Consider the following 6,000-nt stretch of genomic DNA (forward strand, 5'->3'; position numbering starts at 1 on the left):
GCCTGGCCTCTCTGATGCATCATAACAGACTAAAAAAGAGAGAGGTGTTCTGCTTATCTATCATGAATCAACAAGAAGGAGGTCAGCAGAAACGTGAAATGAATTTTTATGAGAATGTTGGACATCAAAACCTGGTCTCTCTCTTGCCTGGATTATCACTCCAGCTCTTCTTCCTGTATTTATGTTTTTTACTTCTAGTGGGAACAATTAAGAAGAAACAATGAACCTCTGCTGTCCTGACATAAAATCTGCTATAAAGTCTAGCCACTGGAAGAAAAGCTTAGAATCCATCAGGGAGAAAATACATCCTTCTGATAATTGTTTAGCAATGGCAGAGCACTGAGGACACTCTGAGGATATGAGGCATGAGATTAGAGATCTAATAAAAATGTCTGTAAAATAGAAAGTAATTGAGATGTTTTAGAATACATTCAGCAACCATGAACTGACAGAATAGGACGAAAACCTGTCAGTCTGCTTGAAAGAACAGAACCAGCAGCCTTGTAGTGTTCCCTTCAAGGACAATAGCAGCTTTTATTTTTTCTGTGCTGTACATTGAAGGAGTTTCCAGTTTTTAAAGCACAATAGCACCCGAGCAAGTTCTATCAAACATGAATAATTGAATTTGAATAAAAATGCAGAAACTCTTAAAATACAACTGAAGATTTGGAAAGCCCTCAGAGAAAACACATAGGCTAGATTTACTACTCTTGCTCCCATATATATCCCTAAGCTTGGCCTCCCTCCACTGGGACCAGTGAAGTTCTGCTGGTGCAAAACTTCCGCAATATTAGCAGTGAATCAGGTCCAGTATTTGCAGGAGCCGCCTCTTAATAGAAAGGGGCAGTGGGTATCTTTGCAAACACTGATGTAGACAGTATGATTCCATGAAGATAAATGGAATTACTTAAGACTTGGTCAGTCAATGCTCTGATATGGGAATCTGCCCTTCCCTTTTGCTGCAGTGACACATTATCACTCTGTGTTTGTGCTTATTACATTGGACAATAATAAAGCCCAACATGGTCTCCAAAGGCATAGTGAAGATTACTGAAGCCTACTGATGTCCCAGATCGTTTGTGGCTTGCAGAGCTCATCTAAGGAGTGAAGCCAGGTACTGCTCTCTGCCAGTAGCCTGAAGTTGGCAGAAATCTTAACAAATAGGTTGAGAAATGAAAAGAGGAACAGACTAAAACAAGGCACAAAATGAAGGGGTAGATTACGGGGTGGTGGGGGGTTACATGAGAAACCAGAAAAAAGACTCTTGCATGGAAATGAAAGAATTTGAGTCAATAAAGCTTTGGAGAAGAGAGAGAAAATGAGAAAGAAACAATTAAAATGGGCAGTAAAACACAGAGAAAGGAGGATACTAGAGGAGAAAAAGAGGGGTGGCTGGGGAAAGAATAGGGGCATTTCTTACTCATCATCTCTTGAAACATTTTTTTCTTTTTTGTCAAGTGTTTATTAATCATAAAGTCACAGCTCTTCAATTTTCGAGTTGCACTAAATCTTCTCCCACCAGATGTATACAGCCTGCGGGCTGGGCAAGGGAACAAGGAAGCCACAGGGTCTCATGCATCTGGAGGGAAATACTAGCCATAATCTTTTCTTTCTCTGTCATTAAGCAGTATTTGATTTTCAGCTTAGTCGACTTTGAAATGTCAAGAATAGCATCGAGGCTTTGGCCTGTTTCTAGTATTCACAAATCCCAGGCACTAAAAAATGGAAAAGAATTTACTTTCTTTCTCAGGGCTTTGCACAGAAAGGACTTTTCCAAAAACAATGCAGGCAGGATTAGAAAATCAGGCAACAGAACCTCCTTTTTACCCAAGCAGCTGCTATTAAAACTGAAGACTCTGTGCACAGTGTGCCATTAGTGCCATTGCCTAAGAAGTGAGTGTTTAAGAGGAGCTTTACGCTCCCCATGTAAGCCTTTGAGAAGAAAGCCTCATGCAGACAATTCCTCTTATATAGCTATGTCTGCATTTCTTACTCTCCCACAGCAGGAGAACAAACCCTTTTTATTTAAAGTTCTGTTTATTCCTACTGGCTAGTCCTTATTTCATCAAGGCTGGATGACTTCCAGTAAGTGGTTCAAGATACTTGAGATGCAGAAAACATCCTGTCCTGTCCAGAAAAAGGCCTGTGTGTTTGCTGGATTTGAAAAACCTTTGACTATGGATGACTCAGGATCACTAAGAACAGAAATCAATGCCATATGCCACTAGAAGGCTAGTCATCCAGTCTAGCTTTGCAAAGATACACAGCAGTTTGCCTTCTAGGCTCAGTGTTTCACGAGATTTTGAAGATTAAAAACACATTATTTTCACTAACATCCTCTATCCTCACTCTGACTCAGTGTTTCTGACCCAACTTAAATGGCTGTTGCCTTCAAGTGGTTTATGTTTGAAACAATGCCATGTTTCATCTGAAAACATATAATCACAACTTCCAAGCTATATGAAGGATTCATCTCCAGCTCCAGCAGTTTGTGGAAATGTTGGGTCCAAAGCTAATGCATGAATAGGAAGATATGAGTGAGCATTATCAGAACAGTATAATTTCGAAGGATGGTATTATTAACTATATTCACTTATTTTGGAAATATTCTGTTTAGACTTTAAGGTAGTCTCATAAGCAGATAAAGAAACATATCTAATGAAAAGAAGACTGAAGAGCAGCAGAGAAACAGGAAAATTAGATGGAAAGGGGGACACATGAGTTGTCCGAGCTCACAGGGGGTGAGGCAGAAGGTGGGACTGCAAAGGAGCCTCTGGGTCATTGAATCCAATTCCCTGTGATCACACTGTGATGACATTGACAGTAGACTCAGATGGATACTCAGAGTACCTGCACCCCCACCTATATCTCATACCATAAAGCAGTCTCTGAGACTGTGTAACAATTGCAAGACCACTGGTGCAAAAAGCCTCAAAAATTACACCATGGCATCACTTTAAAAGAGAACAGAAGAGACACACAACGCTGCCATTAGCTGAAACATCCCTGGAAAATTTTTAGCAGATGGACCCTACACCATGCCCTGCAGGAAAGCAAAAGCTGCTCAGCCTCTGCCAATCTGACACAAAAGAAAAACTTAATCCTTAACTAAACCCCAGATCTGGCAATTATTTTAGCCATGGGAATGTGAGCAAGATATAGCAACCAGAGCAATCCAAGAAGTCTGTCAGATTGTGGTCCTGACTTACCTCTAGTTGTGTCAAATCTACTACATATCTGAGAAATTGGATCCACAGACCTTTCTCTCTGTCCATCCCTGGCCATGCAACTGCCAAATATCCCCTATAACAGAGGATATCAGGAATAAGGAGCAAAAATTTAGAGACATATACAAGAAATTGCTCTCCCTCATTTGTGGCTTGCTTTCCTGTTCAAGGCCAGACCCCAGAGCTGCAGCACTCCCAAAAGCCTGGCAAGAGAGTGGGAGATTTGTGCTTTGGTCCCAAAACCCTGGCCTGGTCTCATGATCAATATAGGGACTACTGCACCGTCCCTATGCCTGACCCAGGGCATGTATCCCTTCCCCAGTCACCTCACTGGTCATTTGGGGTCAGGAAAACTTCCCACTAGAGCCCTCTGCAAACCTATGTTTTAACAGTAAAGTATACCGACCCTACCCAGTGAAATTAAGCCAGCTCAGGGCTAGTTTACTCTCTCCTTCTATCTACAGCCACAGCCTTTGGCCTTCAATGTGTAAAAGTGAAATAATAAATTCCAACTTCACCTTAGGCCATCATACCCTGCCAGTCTGTGACTTAAATCCATCCAAGTAGTTTACCCTAGTGTTCACCCAAAACCTAGTCCAAAGACTGTCCAGCTCAAAGGATACTCTCCTGCCTTGCTGGCAACACCCTCCTTCCAACACCTCTAGTTCCAGCTCCAATCAAATTCTAGCCAGGTAACCTTTGCTAGTAGCTAAAAGTTCAGAGTCCCTCTCCAGTTCTCCACATTTGAAAATATGAAAGTTTAAGACTCAAATAGTCCAGCCTGATCCTAGGCTACTTTCTGCTTCCCTTGCTGGTTGGAAGTACAGATAAAGAGAAATAGGATCAGTGCACAAACAATCCATTTTCCACCTGCACCTGCAATGAAATGCCAGCTCTCTCTGATGGAGGCAATATTTTCACTTGTAAGGAACAGTTCAAGCAAGTCTATCTTAGATTTAAGTTGTGGTCACAAGCAAAGGTGAAGTATCACTCTAGTAACTGAACCACAGGCCAGGATAATGCTGTAGAAGAGGTTAGTTTTATTATAAGGACTTGAAAATTTCATTTTTTTAATCTCAAAAATGTCAAGGAATGTCAAGAGATATTGTAATTTCATTCCTCTGTTTATTCAGTTTTGAACAATTTCACCATTCTATCATCAAGTAACTTGCTTGTCATTGAATAAACGCACTTGTACTTTAGATTATTTACTTCAGCAAATTCACCAAGCAAATTTACTGAGTAATCTTAGCATAGCAATAGGGGAGTCAGTGCTATGTTATCGCACTGGGGAGCACTATATAGCACCAGCAGATATTTAATACTGGTTCTGGATTTAGTAAATCCCATATCCCCAGTTGGAGGTAGTCCTGTTCCACCAGATCTGAGTTTTAAAGAGAGGTGTATGTTTGCTTAGGGGAAGGGGAACAAATAATTGATGGGATAGACAAAGAAGCTGATGCCACATTTCCTCAAGGACTTACTTTTGTTCTGAAAATGACTTTTACTCAGAACCACAGAAAGAAATCTGCATTTAAAAGCTTATTAGATGTATTGCATGTCGCTGAAATAACAAGAAAAAACTTAACAGTAGAACAAGGAAAGTATGGGACTGAATATGAAAGGAGTAGGTTGTAGCCTGAAAGTTAAGCTTTCCATCTGAATAGAGTCTGGAAGACTAGGGAAAGTGCTTTCTAATTAGCTTGCTTTTCACCCGTTATATTTATGGCTGTCACTGCACAAGTAGACCAATGTAAGAGGCTTTTTATTAAACAGTCTCTAGAGAGAAGCATCCAAATCTGCCAGCAACCATGTTTCATAGGTTTAACCTCTCTGACCTTTATGGTTCAGTTAAAGTTCTTCCTCCACACGTGCCAAATACATCATTCTGCCAAGTGAACTGTAAGCCTGACTTAGGCCAATACCTGCTCTATTTAACATGCAATTGCATTACTTTTTATTTGGGGTTACATTTTATCTGGTTTGCCTATGAAAGTTGCCTGATTATATAAAGACATGGTAACAGAAATGCTAAACCTAGTCATTGAGTTACAGAAATCAGATGCAGCAAGCAGACGCTGTGTTCATGACCAGCAGACCATTGTACCTCAAGGAGTGAGTCATCCACACAGCAGTTAACCCGAGCATGCTGCACTACAGCAGGGTTTTCTGGCCCTTGCTGTGTTGCACAGATCCCTTGGTCACAGGGTGAACTTGGGTGGTTGATTGTAACAGAGGAGTCTGCAGGCAGCTCCCACTCAGTATCCATGATTACACCATCTGCATGCCCTTGCCTTTATCTAAAACTGCAGCAACAAGTTCTCATGGGAACATCCTTTCTATCTGGCAGTAGAAATTATGAATAGAGTTGTTTTCTTTTGAGAAAATATTTTAAGAGCTCAAGTTAACAAAAAAACAGGTGGTGTAACTCCTCGATGGATGTGATCTGGACGCCTGCCTGAAGCTGTACAATTCAGCATTACCAGCATCTGAAAGGACATAAGATTATCTATACTACCCTCTGTTTTCCTACAAGGACATAAGATTATCTACACTACCCTCTGTTTCTCTATAACATTGACACTAGTAAATTGCATTTTAAATAGTGCCTGTCAGAGTCTGAGTGCCTTTATTACTGGGATGAACCAGCACCTGCTGGTGCAAAGCAGCAGTTAAGAAAGCAGCATCCAAGTCTACTCTTATTTTTGTACAGGACTGGTGTCATTGATCCTTTAGTTTTCCTCTCAAAGGGTGCTTAATCAGACTGGAAAAG

The sequence above is a fragment of the Streptopelia decaocto genome (assembly GCF_964273445.1).
Source record: "Streptopelia decaocto genome assembly, chromosome: 1".
NCBI classification, from domain to species: Eukaryota; Metazoa; Chordata; class Aves; order Columbiformes; family Columbidae; genus Streptopelia; species Streptopelia decaocto.